The following is a 15,737-nucleotide window of genomic DNA, read 5'->3' on the forward strand; positions in this document are numbered from 1 at the left end:
TCCGTCATTAAACAGAACCGGAATGGATATATTTCATTCTACTCTGTTGGCCCATGGCGTGTTAAGGACCCCTCTTAGCTTTATGAACTAATAAGTTAAGGTAGGGTTGCAGACATGATTCCTTACTTCCTTTTATTTTTTCCTTCATAATGGAGATGAAATTGCAACATGTAGCAAGTATGAGTGCCAGGCTTGATTAATTATTTAATTTCGCACAAAGGAATCCACCCGATGTCAAATGAAGTTCGTGCTATCTGCTAGCTATCTGCCTTTCAGGTAAATGAGAAATCCGACCTGGTAATTAGATATACGAAGTCAAATAAATGATGTTCTTTTTTGAGTACATCGTTTTGTTTGGCTCTTTTCCCAAAGAAAGAATTCCGCTTGGCCTCATTTGGTGACAGACTCCTTACAATCTGTCAGTTGAATGATTCATTCAGTACCTGCGGAGCTTCAGTCAAGTTTTCCTCAACTAGTATGCGAGCTCAGGTTTGGTTCGTTTTCATCCCGTTCCTTGTAATCCTCTCATCATCAAAAGGAATTCCTGTTACCCAGTCACCGTCTAGAGTACCAAATCCGACCGGATCTTTGGATAAACGAGGTGAGACCAATTGCAACGTTGTCGTTTATATTTGCTTTCCTATAAGCTCAAAGCCTTTGTTTGGATGATAACCCAGTTATTCTCTATCCCAATGTTGAGTGGTTGAACAAGTGCTCGTGAGACAAAATTCTATTTGTCTAGACCCTTCACATACGACAAGTTATCGATGTGTAACTTGCGGTCGCGCGATTTCGATCCACTGTCTCACAAAAAGATGGTGAGAATAGACAAAAAAAGCATGATTTTAAGATTACATATGGCTACTGATATAGCACAATCTCTACGACATTGAAAAGAACCAGAGTTTGTATAATGATGCTATTCTTTGCTATTCCATGATGGAAGTGTTGCAGATGATTTGTGTCACATGCAAAACAGAAAACCTGCCGCATCCCACACATTTATGAGCACCCTGTTGATTTAAGAACATATAGTGACAATTTGACACTCCATAGATAATCATTTCATTGCAATTTCATTTCTGTGAGACTTTCGTTTCATGCAAAGAGGCATTCCTCGTTGTACTGATATTCTGCCATTCTGCCATTCAACCATTCCACTGGTCTATCATTACGCAGAATAGGGTCACGGTTACATGTTCCCTCTTTAAAGAAAAAAAATTTCCTGTAAGTTTTCATGTATGCCGATCACACCTTTAAAGACATTTCTGTAAAGAAAAGCTTCGTTTTTTCACGTGCCATCCTAAAATGATTTTGAGATGTTATCGTCTTCTGCAGCACTCCGGAACAAACAGTAATTAGCGCCGGAAATTGGTTGAAGATCGGAATTCTATCGTTACTTATTATCACTCGTTCTCACTCGCTCACTCACTCGCTTATCTCGACAAAGTATGTGGCAGCCACAAAAATAGTAAATAGGGGATGCTATCTTGATAAAGCATAAATCAGGGCAAGAAAAGGAATGATACCCAGAGGGGAAAATTACTAATTGGATCTTTCAATTTGTAGGGGTACACCAATTATTAGCTGCTTTGTAGCTCTTTGTCAGGCTGCTTCTCTCTAAGGCCTTGGTCGCACTAGCGCTTTTTTGTTTGTTTAAGTGAAAAATGTGTCGACAATTAGTGTAAAAATATTATTCCGCTAGTGTAATTTGGCACGCGATGACAGGATTTTCCTCGTCCAACTGACCCTTTTTCTTTTCAGAATTCTCCACCGAATACGTTAAGGAAAATCACTGCGTAACGCTGGTTCGACAATCAAAAGGACTTTATCTTTTTGATTTCTTGCGTTTATTTACGATCCATACAATATCCGAACTTTCTACATTCAAACGATCTTGATCTTTCTGTTACAAAATTGGGATTCCATTTATCTGATATAGAATCACTATTTTGTAACAGAAAGATCGAGATTGTTTGAATGTGGAAAGTTCGGATATTGCATTGATCTTAAATAAACTACGTAAAACCAAGATTGAGATTACTTATTCGTGATTTACTAAAATCCTAAGCTGTTTGTAGCGCTGTTGTTGTGTCTTCTGTTGTAGCTATGTCCTCACACCTAATAACCAATAGAATGCGGTTTTATTTCTTCCAATCAAAGTGCGTTGTGATCGTGTCTTCAGCGTGTCACTTCCAAACTAGGGAGAAAAGCAATGCAAAAGTGTAAAGGGGTAAATTCTGTGAAATTCGTCCTTTAAGTGGAATGCAACCTGCTGACTTGCCGTAGCCATCTTTACTCCGATTTTCCATTTGATCAGTGAATTCTAGAAAAACGGGGTAAATTATGTGATATTCATCAATATTCATATTCATCCTTTATGTAATCCTTGGATTATATCCCACTGACTTGCCATAGCTATCTTTACCACGATTTTCGATTTGATCACTGTGTGAATTTGTCATAAACGGGGTAAATTATGACAAATCCACCCACAAGCTCTACAATGATTTAGAAACAGTACTAAAAAAAAAACACAAAACAACAACAACAACAACAACAAATTCATTGTATACATTGACAATACATAGTTTAGGAACCCATTTATACCTTTACCAGCGACATCCAATGTTCAACATAAAAGTCCATTCATCTGCTGTTACAAGAGAACTGGTTTTATTTAAACGCAAGAGACTTTGAGAAGGTTTCGGGATAAAATAGACCGACGAACTGTGGTTGCTGATTATTCACCCCTGTGTCTCGGTCGGTGGTTTTTGTTCAGGTAATTGAAAGAGAGGATGGAAAGCGAGAATGGCTCAGGGGATAGTGTTTTTTCGGGAACGGCTTCCGTACTGGCTTTCATGTTATGTTCGTGCTCATAAGTTTCACGTGAGGAATTTGGTTTTCAAAGATCATTGTCTTTCTGATCAGCTTGATCCCACAGAGCACCCTGTGACAGTATGAAACCACAGGCAGCCCAAGCAAGTACATAAGAAAAGGGCTTTTCTCATGTACGTAGAAAACCTCGAAATATGGGTTCCCTTCAACGTAGTAAGCAGTCAGATAACAAGCAATGCACTGTGGAAGTAAGGTGAGGTTTTTTAGTGAGAATTTCACTTATCCTCAAAAACAGTCAATGATCTAACGGAAGTATTATTCACTCTCATCTACGATTCATTCATGTACGAAGATTTACCTCTGTTCATTGAGTAAACGGCGAGGAAAGTAATTGTGAGTAAATTCCAATTTTTTATTTCGAAGTTGTGAGAGTTTTGTTCTTTTGTTCGGCTGCAACGACGTGTGTAAGTCTGGTCTTTCCTCCGCAAAAACTAAATTCGAATGGCTCACTCCAACGAAACACACGGGGATTCAATGCGGCCTTTTCTCATAAATTCCTCCAGTTTCTGTCGTGCAATTTACAGTACAAACGTCCAAATTGAACGGACTTGGAAAGACTCAACGTTGTTGTAGAACTTAAATTAAAACTTCGCTCGCTCTTTCACTACGAACAAATTGTTTGAGAAAATTCAGATATTAAATGAATGAAAGTTCCATCGTTCAGTTGAACTGTAACCAATCACTTCACGTTTTAACTTTCTATGTACTTTTTGTGAACGATTAAATTTAATTGCAGACGGTTTTTAGGCCGCTTGTCAACCAACGTAATGACACTATTGCTTATACAAATTCATTCTGAAAACAATATTTTTCTGTCAACCAAAGTGATTTGAGAGAGAGAAAAGAGAGGATTCATAAGTTATTTATCGGCTTGAGGTAGTGACCGACGTGTTTGCTTAAAAATACTTCCCAGCCGGAAAAACGAGATATATTTATGAAAAATGGCAACGAAAGAAGGGATGTACTCGGCGACTCACGAAAGCGTTACCGTGGCCCGTGGGCAGAGATAGGAAAATACTGACCAGGTAAAGAACCAATCAGATTGCAGGATTCATTACCGTGCCCTCTAGAAAAAAAAATTTTATGTCGACGAACCATACTCTCTGATCTTCAACTATTAAAGAAAATAAAACAATTGCGATACGACGCCACATTGTGCTTTTGTCTTAGCTTGTGGGTAATATAAATTGTTGTCATTGGAGTCGCAAGTCGAGCAATGAAGACTGTAAATAAAGCAAGACTGCAAATAAAGCGTGAACAATAACACATGCTTTGGTCGAAAATTACTTTGTTATTTACGCGGCAAGTTGTTCTTCCACGTTTGGGTTAACAACAATGCAATCACACGGCGTTAACTAAGAAACGATAGAACCTCAAAGGAAGCAATGTGTGTGAGAGAGACCAATGATCTGTGGATAGCAAGTTTTCCTGAAATCAGCAAGAGGTTGTTCATCCGTTGTTACCGGAAAATACTAGTCAAATTTTCCACTTATCCCGACCCCCTTCAATGAGAACTTTTGCTTGAACACAGAACTACAACGGAGTCTCTCCGAACATTCTTGCTACAAGACTGCAATTACCGTGGTACGCTCAGTTATACACCTAAATCTGAAGTAACTCAACTGTCATCAAACCCTTAGCTTAATTTCTTAATTAGAAAGTAAAATATCACGCTTATGCTTACAAAGATTGTCGCGACATTCTTTCGAGGGAAACGAGGTATTTGAGAGAGAAATTTTTGGGGGGAGGGGGGTGCGCTTATTAGTATATTAGTCCTGTTGCTAATAGCATAATAACGGGACAAAAAAGTAAAATAACAGTAACTCACATAGGAAACTCTGCAAGCACATGGAGATAGAAATAACTGTAATCAGGAGCCCATCACTCTTAACTCCCGCTGGAATGGACAAGAAAGTAATCTCTTATGCCAAGAGAATATCATTTGATATTCTCTTCCCTTCACTAATCCCGCTGTAGTTGAAGCCTAAAAATGTTTGGATAGTTGAAGCCTTTTTTCAGCTCTGCAACAGTTGGTGCAATGTATTTCCATATAAGATGACTCTGAATAAGAGCTAATAACAGACGTTGAGTGAACCAATCAGAGCTCTAGAAATGCAATATTTGGAGTTGAAACATTAATATCGAAAGATTTTCGGGGTTTGCGTAGCCAGTTAAAACGCTCCTACAACAACCCATGTTTTACGTAATACTAAATAATATTATCTGGAACAGTTTCAATTTTTCTCCATATTTTTATAGAGGCTTGCAAATTCGACTTTGAAAATGGGCTCCATGGCTGGGAAAAGACTGGCACAGCTTTCAATAACCAGCCGACATACGGTGACAACCCTACAGCTCGGAATCGGGGACAACCTGCCAAACAGCAAGGGGATTGGTGGATTGGGGGTGCCGAGGACAGACCATCAAATGTGTCAAAGGCAGGACTACTGCAAGGTGACAGACCACAGGGAACCATCACTTCGCCACCCTTTAAAATCATGGGCAGTACCATTGCATTCCTCATCGGTGGAGGCTGTGATATAAACTCTGTTCGCGCTGAATTGATTGTCAATAACAAGGTAAGAATCATGAATGTAAATACTTTCGAATGAGTAAAACTACAGAGAAAGGAGGAATCAGAAACGATTTTGAGAGAAAAGAGGTTGTGGGCGTTTGTCACCGTGATATGAGAGTGAGTTTAATCGGGAGCTCGACATCAAAATTAATCTGGAAACGAGCCTGAAAAGAATCGGAAACGTAAGAAGGAGGAATTTCCAGGAAATTCCTGTTCGAGATTAAAAGCCACCCAATCAAATTACTCTCTTTTTGATAAAGCGGATTATCGTAAATGAAATACATCTCACCGTATAAAATCAGCGAAATAGGAAATTATCAACTGCTTACAATATTTTTTAACTGAATGCCTTATGCTAATATTCTATTTCCATTCATATTCCCAGCACCAAGATAAGAAAGCTCTTATAATGTTTCCAAATATGTTTAAATTTATCGTTTAACATCTGATTACAGCCAACTGGCTGATTACGACTGTAAAAAATTATCAGTGAAAAATAAAGTAGCTAATGTACCAATCACATTTGAGGAAATTGTAATTAATTGTTATGATTAAAAATCAAACGGCTGAAAAAATGGCTTTTTCTTTGTTCTACCACTTAACAAACACTTTAGCGAATAGCCTCGGTAGAACTGAGAGAATTCAGAGAGGAGACGGGGGAGGTAGCGAACGCTTTTTTAGAAACTAGAAACGCCTGTATTCATCATGAGTTCAAAAGGGACATCTTTATAATCTATCCACGATGCACAGCCCTAGAGGGTTCCTTGAACAAATCTATTATTTCCTCGAGTCTCATTTCCGGCCCTGTGACAACGAGCTTTGGTTTTCCAGCTAGTAAATCACTTTGGCCTTTGAAAACATTTAAATTAAACCTTGCTCTGTCATATCTCTTTTATAGCGCGGCGCGTCCCATGCATCCTAACTGATTGAGGATTACTTCACTGTTCATACTGTTCCATGGATGATTTTTTTTTTGCCTTTTACTGGATACACATATCGCGAGAGAGCCATGAAATTCTTTTTACCTCCCTTCCTTTACGAGACAGATCTTCTCCCAATTTTTACTTCTTCTGGCTTCTTTGCTTATTCTTCGCGCTAACTATACTAATGCTTGTTCACCAGATGAACTTTTTGAAAGATGCGAGTAGAAAATTAATCAAAATCTCTTTTTTCCCCGAGTGACTCGTGAGATTACATATTCTCTCAGTTGTTTTGATACTCCTTCGCTCGCTTTTTAGGTTGTGCGAAGAACAACCGGTAAGTGCCATGAGACAATGACCCGTCAATTCTGGTATGTTCGAGACTTTATTGGTCAACTTGCTCAGGTCAAATTGGTTGACTTCAGCTCTCGTGGATGGGGTCATATCAACTTTGATGATCTTGAAGGCGACATAACCTGCTCAAACCTGGAAAAAACTGGTATTTATTTAGCTTAGGAGGTTTAAAATTCTAAGGTGAAAGTTATAGGGTCAACTTGTGACAATTTTCAAGAAAAAATTACTAATATAAATTCATCCTGGAACTAGCTGGAGAAGTAAACTGTTTGGATCAGCTTTCATGAACGATAAAAACCGACTGAGTCAGTTATCCTCGGATGATATGTAGTTATTGACAAAATGAGAGGGCCGCACGGGAAAACATTTGCCTGGGTGCACTTGGTCTGTTTGTCACGACCGAAAACCACTGTATGAATCATATGAACATTAAGTCTTGAAAATTTTGAGATTATGTTTGAATTTAAATAAGGCGCGATTTCAATCAGAAGAACGACGAGCGCTTACCTAAAAGTGTTATAACACGAAAGCTTTTTCCTTTGTTTCCCTTAGTCAGAACAAGAAACTCACTCTTCGACAAAATACGCAACTTTTTCTTTCATTACTGTTTTATTTTGACTTTGAAACCGAGCCGCGCGGGTGCGGGGCTGGACGGCTTTTCACGACCAGCTTACGTCAACCCGTCCTGCCTTTTGTCAATCAGGTTTAACTATACGGTTTTCTACAGGATTGCACGGGCTGGGCTTTACGACCGATATCATAAAAACTGATATGTCTAAAGAAAGCTGCGTGTTCGACTTCGAAGAAGGTATTGACGGCTGGCATAGAACCGGTTCAGCGTTTGACAACCAGCCTACACATGGTGACAACCCGACAGCTCGTAGAAGAGAACAGTCTGTCAATCAACAAAGGAACTGGTGGATTGGAGGATACGAGAGCTGGCCTTCAAAATCGGCTCCTGCAGGATACGCACAACGAGACAAGCCACAAGGGACTCTTACGACTCCATCATTCATCATTAGGGGAAAATACCTTACATTCTTGATCGGTGGAGGTTGTAACATCAATTCCGTTCGTGCTGAACTGATTATTGATTATGAGGTATAATTCAACAAAAGGTCATTCACTGAATCACCTTGGTGTTAATGAAAGCTACTTCAAAACGTTCATTTGCTATCAATTTTTGTGACGGAAATGATTGATTGACTACAAGCAATACTCAGGTTTAGAGTAATATTTTAAGGAACTCGTTGAAGAGCGCATGTTAGTGGAAGAAACAATTGAAACTCGCAAAATGCATCGTTGTTCTGTTTCAGGTTGTCAGAAAAGCGACCGGGAAGTGCCATGAGACAATGACTCGTAAATTCTGGGAAGTTGGAGATTTCATTGGCCGAACTGCGCAAGTTAAACTGGTGGACTTTAGCTCTCGCAGATGGGGTCACATCAACTTTGATGATCTTGAAGGCGACATAACCTGTTCAAACCTGGAAAACACTGGTATTTATTTAGCTTAGGAGGTTTAAAATTCTATGGCGAATATTATAGGGTCAACTTGTGACAATTTTCAAGAAAAAATTTCTAATATAAATCCATCTCGGAAATAGCTGGAGAAGTAAACTGTTTGGATCAGCTTTCATGAACAATAAAAACTGACTGAGTCAGTTATCCTAGGATGATAAGAGTTATTGACAGAATGAGAGGGCCGCACGGGAAAAAAATTTGCCTGGGTGCACTTGGTCTGTTTGTCACGACCGAAAACCAAATAAGTATTAATCATATGAACATTGTCTTGGAAATTTTGAGATTATGTTTGAACTTAAATAAGACGCGATTTCAAACAGAAGAACGACGAGCACTTACCTAAAAGCATTATAACACGAAAGCTTTTTCCTTTATTTCCCCTAGTCAGAACAAGAAACTCACTCTTCGTCGAAATACACAACTTTTTCTTTCATTACTGTTTTATTTTAAGTCTTTGAAACCGAGCCGCGCGGGTGCGGGGCCGGACGGCTTTTCTCGACCAGCTTACGTCAACCCGTCCTGCCTTTTATCAATCAGGTTTAACTATACGGTTTTCTACAGGATTGCACGGGCTGGGCTTTACGACCGATATCATAAAAACTAAAGAAAGCTGCGTGTTCGACTTCGAAGAAGGTATTGACGGCTGGCATAGAACCGGTTCAGCGTTTGACAACCAGCCGACATACGGTGACAACCCGACAGCTCGTAGGAGAGAATAGCCTGCCAATCAACAAGGGAGCTGGTGGATTGGAGGATACGAGAGCCGGCCTTCAAAATCGGCTCCTGCAGGATACGCACAACGAGACATGCCACAAGGGACTCTTACGACTCCATCATTCATCATTGGGGGAAAATACATTACATTCTTGATCGGTGGAGGTTGTAACATCAATTCCGTTCGTGCTGAACTGATTATTGATTATGAGGTATAATTCAACAAAAGGTCATTCACTGAATCACCTTGGTGTTAATGAAAGCTACTTCAAAACGTTCATTTGCTATCAATTTTTGTGACGGAAATGATTGATTGACTACAAGCAATACGCAGGTTTAGAGTAATATTTTAAGGAACTCGTTGAAGAGCGCATGTTAGTGGAAGAAACAATTGAAACTCGCAAAATGCATCGTTGTTCTGTTTCAGGTTGTCAGAAAAGCGACCGGGAAGTGCCATGAGACAATGACTCGTAAATTCTGGGAAGTTGGAGATTTCATTGGCCGAACTGCGCAAGTCAAACTGGTGGACTTCAGCTCTCGCAAATGGGGTCACATCAACTTTGATGATCTGAGAGGTGACATTACCTGTTCAGCCCCTGAGAACACAGGTACTTATATTTCTGTTAGGTTTGATTCACACTTCGTTATCCTATATGTGTCTGTTGTGTGGCCACGCAGACTTCTAGGCAATATGAATGGTTAGACTAGAATCGGCTTGAAATGATTTACGAGGTTGAAGATACTTCATGCATTTTCCTGATTGAGGTGAAACCTCTGTCTCACAGGAGACATGCGGCATTGCCTGTATTGCTTATACCGGAGACTAAATACAAAGTTACATATGCAAAGGTAAAAATTTCTCGTGAACCGAACTCCGTTGGTTTTATAAAATTAGTCTCCTCTAGTTGTTAAGAGCGTCAAAAAGTCTTAAGTTTAATTTAACACAAAAGTCAATTCAGTAATAACGGTAGGGAATGTTGTTCCTTTGGTTCATTCCACAGATATTCTTGACAAAGCATTATGCAGCTTTGACTTTGAAGAAGGACTTGATGGCTGGGTTAGGACTGGTACAGCATTTGACAACCAGCCGACCTATGGTGATAACCCTACAGCTCGGAACCAAAGATAACCTGCCAATCAACACGGGGACTGGTGGATTGGAGGATACGAGGACCGACCATCGAAGTGGGCCACAGCAGGACGAAGCCAGTTGGATGAACCACAGGGAACTCTTACGTCTCCAACATTTGACATACAGGGAAATTATATTTCGTTTCTGATTGGTGGAGGCTGTGACATAGACACCATTCGTGCTGAGTTGATAGTCGATGACAGAGTGAGTAAGACACTGAATTTGGTTAAAACGGGGTTTACCTTGTCGGAATTGAAAAAAAATAGGCTGGTGAGCCCAATTAAGATAGCCGGATAATATTAATAGTGAAGACATTTTTCTCCAATCATAGACAGAGTCGGGCGAGAGAATTCAGTTCATCAGTAGTTCTTTATGCTACCTATGAAATTCACATCCCATGATAAATTCGACAACACCAGCTACTAACTCTTTCTAGTTCAAATTTGTGCAAGGAATCCTTGCAGCTAAAAATACATATGCGTTATTAATCAAGCGTGAGGTCAAGATGGCTAGATATTGGCCGAGTTCTTTGTTTCTGTGTGTTTTTATGGATTGAGGCGAAGTCGAGGTCCATAACAACGCAAATCGAGAACTCGACCAATAACCAGCCATCTTGACCTAACAAGCATGGTCAGTAAAGGATTTACAATATACCAAAAAAATTTCGCAAAATGGGTAGCTAATCAAAACACAGGATTCTGCTTCATATTGCCCTCTGACGCTGCCGGCTATATAATAGGAAGTAATTCTAGTAGAATGTGGGGGGATTGTGTTACACAACCAATCAGAGAGGGGGATTATGTACCACATGGTACAAACGAATCAATGCCATCTACCATCTTGGATGCCGATCCAGCCATATCCTTAGTTTGTTTGTACCACTTGGTACATAATACTCTACTCTGATCTGCTGTGTGCCATAATGCCCCTGTATATTTCTAAAGTTAGCAAACATATTACAAAGTTTAAAAAGCTGTGCCTTCCTCCTTAAGTTTTTTCCTTAGCTGAGAGAATCACATCAAAAATTCTTTATCTCTTTCAGGTTGTCAGGAATGCAACTGGTAATTGCCACGAGACAATGACACGAAAATTCTGGCATGTTGGAGATCTTCTCGGTCATTTTGCACAAGTGCGTCTGGTCGATTTTAGCTCTGAAGGTTGGGGTCACATCAATTTTGACGATATGAAAGGCGACATAACTTGCAGGGGCTCTAACGAAGACATTGACACTTTCCTTTAAGTTTTCGATTAGAAAATGAAAAACAGTCAGAGTATTCCGTAGAAGGTTATCTAATAAGTAATAATTTTCATTTTCACCTCTTTTTTCTGTTTGTAAATCTGCTTGTTTGTTTCTTTAGTATTTCTGTATGAGACAATGTATCCGCGTAGTAAATGTACTGGACTCTGCTGCACTCTTATAGAGCTCAAAATAGGGACACCATGTTGGTACCTATCCAAGGGGCATTAACATGGCGGCCATGAAGTAACGTAATTATTTCTTGTCATTTTTGGCCTCTAGGGTAACTAGTTATCCACCGTGGATAAAAGCACATAGCGATCATTGCTTCGATCGCAGTTGGAAATTTTGAGTGAACCAGACACAAGTTCTTTTAAATGAACCAGTTCTGATATCAAGAAAGTATATCCGACATAAGTTGTCTTTATTTCCTTTATGTACCACAGTAGTATTAACGTGGAAATTGTGTAATTGAGAACATATATTATAATAAAAATGACTTTTTAGACAAGCACTGAAACATGTTCCTGTTTTTTAAAATTAAATTGGTCGGTTACCATACTATTGTTTGGATTTTGCCGCCTTCGTATAAACGCCTCACTCGAATAATGAAAAAATTAATAAAAAGTTTGGCGTTTAATCGATTAAATGAGATAATTCCCTGTGCAAAGCGATCCAATGAGAAATCTTCAAGCGCCAGACCGCTAAAAGGCCCTACGTAGGCTTGTGTTGCTAAAGGCCTTTACTTTAAAAAATTTCATCGAACAAAAAATATTTAGGTGTTCGCGTTCGACTCCAAGAATTTCGCGCAGCGCGTGAATACGAATCACTGTTTTGTTTCTCTAGCGCGAAGAACTTCGCCGAAACGCAGGGGCTGCTCGTAGTTTAGCAATAACTATGATGAAAGCTTCTGGCGCCTCAGTCTGCTCTGGTTGTTTTAAAACCGAAATTAATATTTCTGCAGTTCATCAACCGTGATCAGACTCGAAAGTTGACCATGTGGGTCATGCAGTCCACTGTTTCTTACTTATAATAATCATCATTATTAACCAATGAAATTACACAAGTCTTCAGAAAAGTAAGTATTGATTGAATACCTGCCTTGTCTTAGTCCTTGATATCTTATATTCAACATTGCTTGGCCTAGCCTTTATAGATATCATTCCTCACCTAAAAAGCCTATATCAAGTCCCTCTAGTGAGGAGGTCATTTTCTGGTAATTATCCTGTGTGGCAAAGTCTATTGGAATGATACACGTCTCAACCTTGAATTCCTTTTCCATAATACAAGGACATAGGTTTAGAACATAAGTTAGAAATGGTTGAAAAGTCAAAACCTCTTGAAAATACTTCCTAGACATTTCCGCATGTGTTCAAACAAATTCTTCTCATCAATTTAAAATAATAGTGCACATTTTTCTCCTCCACCCCTTCTCCCCACTTGAATATCCTTTAATTAATGGTAATGTTCAGTCATTGATGGATTTTCAGAAATTAGGGTAATTTGATTACTTTAACACAAAAAATTAGAAAACAAAATTTTGCCAATGTTCAATATACCAAAAAATTATTAAGCAAAACGCTTTATCTGTAAAAACTTCCTAATATTAATTTACAAGCTAGGACTAGAAAACTTAAAATCTATTTTTTTCACTAGCTTCCGCAACCTTATCCAACTTTTGGGTTGATCGACTCATCAGAACAACATTCATTCCACATTGTGCCAACTGTCTTGCAAAGAAATTTTACACACTTGTGATAGTTCGTCAAATCTTACTCACAAGCCAAGTTATCCACAATGCCAGAGTTAACAACGATTGTTTTCTAGACCAGTTACTGGAAGTATTCCTCCATTTTCCCCCTTCCCCCACATCCCTCACCCCAAAAGCCAGTAGCAAATGTGGTGCAAATGTGGCAAATACCACATTTGCTTTAGATTTACACGGGAGTGGCAAATCTGGTGCAAATGTGCCATTTACCTACAGCTTTGGACCAGATTTGCTCACATTTGCACTGTGCAAATATGGTGCAAATCCGTTTTTTCATCCAGTGTTATTACCTTACACTCAAATGATCTTCCTATTCCATCAGATGCACCTGTAACAACTGCCAAATATAGAATTTAAGAAAAACAAATATTATGGTGGTAATTACACTGAAATCTGACAAAAAAATTGACTGTCAATAACACTGGTCAATCCCCCTCCTCTCATCTATTAGCTCTTTAACTTTTCTATCCCAATCTTTCCCTACAAACCGAGAAATACTACGAACTTCATCAAAATGTTAGAAATTTTTCTATACCTGCAAATAGGCCTTTTTTGTAAATTCTGATCCACTCTTGTTAATCAATTAAATAACAACGAATTCACTTCAGTGTCAGTGGCTATTGGCAAATAACCACCAATACCAAGATTAATAGTTGTTTTTGTATATAATAAAATAGTGAGATAATATAGCACAAGAGGATGCTTTTTATTCGTGCAATGATTGCAATATTTTCTGGAGCAAATTCTGGTAAGGTTCATAGAGTACAAGGCATAGGGTCAGTCACTGACCCATTATCTGACTTAATCCTTTAACCCCTAATAGTGACCAGCATCTCATTTCTCCTCACTGTATAACCCCTGAATCACACATTAATGACATGAGAATAAAGGAAATGATCACCAACTAAAGAAACTCTTGATTATAAGACAAATAATTCTCCTTGTCAGCACCTTGGTAACTGAACAGAGAACAGTTAGGAGAATGTGAATATTGATGTTGGGGTGTAAAGGGCTAAACAGTCTGCTTATTACTGCTTTGCTTTCTCACTAGTTCTGATCTTTGGGATATGTTCCTTTCTTCTGATTGCCATGAAACTTTAACCAAAAGATGTCTAAATTCTAAACAAATATATATATGATGCCTCACCTACCCATCTACATCCATACTTGGTGCGAAAATTATTCCTTTGTGTGACTTGAGCTAACAAATATATTATCACGCCTTTCACGATGTTGAAAGATAGAGTTAAAGATACTTTGGCTGTCCACAAAAGACCTACAGAAGGGGAGGACAATTAAACAAGAAAGAAAAGCTGAGTTCAATCAGCTAATATATTTTATTTCCCGTACAGTACAATCTCAAAAAGTGGATTTTTCAACTCATTCAGTCATGTGAAAAACTGCTTGTTCTGTCCAGATTCACGATTTCCCTACCGCGAAACTCCTACGTATCAGTTTCTGAGCTACATCCAAATATTAAGAAATCAAGATGCAAATTATAACCCTGGTATAAACCTACAGCTCTTATTCTCGCATTTGCGAATTAAACCTATATCCTGAAAAAGAATAGGAGTTAATTTTGACGAAAGATTTACCTAAAAGCGCTAATCCATTCTTAAGCCTGAGTTATCCAGGTATGATAAAATACACGCCAGATAGTCTTGACTGTGGGCCGCCATATTGAATATATTCGTACTCCAGATAAAAAAGTAAAAGTTGATAGGAACTGTGGACAAAGGATGGCGGATCTAGCTTTTCTTGGCTAAAATCTTGGTTGGGATAATCAATAGTTATCCATGAATACTGATTCAAAGCTTCATATTCTCCACCTGAATTACAGTAAGAGGAAGAGCGTACAAAGGATGAAGGTTTGCATCGATTACTATTTTGAATAGTTTTGTTATGAGATTATTTGTTGTAACATACAGTCAAACCTCCTGTAAGCGATTACCCGAAAAGTTAAGTCTGGATTTTCATATTTTGGAAAGTTTGCATATAGTGACCGGACCCTTTCACCAGCGCTCACCGATACCTGCACTTGAATATTTTTCGCTAAAACCTTTCATGTAATTTCAGTAATTTAGTCTAACTTGGCTGGGAGCTAATATTGAACGGCATGTTTGCAATGTTAGTTCAGGCGTAAATCAGACAAACTGTGGCATTTATTGCATACTCCAGTTGATGTTCTTTGATACTGCTCCGACACAAATTTTCTGTTCAATGCAAGATTGACACATTTATGCATGTATAAGTCTAGTATTATTGAGATGAGAGAGTTTTTTGCATTTTTGTTTATCAATTCTTCCAATTTTACTTGCGCGGTAAAACTATTTCGGGAAATACTTCCCATGCCTTTACTTTTACGACATCTATTCAGTTTTCGATAGTAAAAGGTTTTTTCTGTTCAGTTTTCGCTCGAGAGAAGCCAATTTTCTGTCAAGTGGCCGCTTACGAGAGGTTCCATTTATAGTAATTTGACTTGGAAACTTTTGGTGTTGTGAAAAACCTTTTGCGGATGGTCGCTTACGAGAGGTAGTCGCAAAGGGAGGTTCGACTGTTTTCTTCTTCCTTTTGTCTCAAGTTTAGTTTGAATATTGTTGCCGTCATTTCTCTGATAA

General features: G+C 38.7%; 1 long non-coding RNA gene and 1 pseudogene across 1 annotated transcript; one reads left to right on the forward strand and one right to left on the reverse strand.

Moving 5' to 3' along the window:
• The first annotated feature begins 357 nt into the window (after positions 1-357).
• Positions 358-11,851, forward strand: LOC131780252 (uncharacterized; annotated as a pseudogene).
• Positions 10,241-14,793, reverse strand: LOC136279754 (uncharacterized). The gene is made up of 4 exons (XR_010716972.1): positions 14,715-14,793; positions 14,271-14,395; positions 13,410-13,456; positions 10,241-10,356 (listed from the first exon to the last, which is right to left on the reverse strand). It is a non-coding gene; the product is annotated as an uncharacterized lncRNA (long non-coding RNA).
• Between the last annotated feature and the right edge of the window lie 944 nt (positions 14,794-15,737).

The sequence above is a fragment of the Pocillopora verrucosa genome, chromosome 3, assembly GCF_036669915.1.
Source record: "Pocillopora verrucosa isolate sample1 chromosome 3, ASM3666991v2, whole genome shotgun sequence".
Lineage (NCBI taxonomy): Eukaryota > Metazoa > Cnidaria > Anthozoa > Scleractinia > Pocilloporidae > Pocillopora > Pocillopora verrucosa.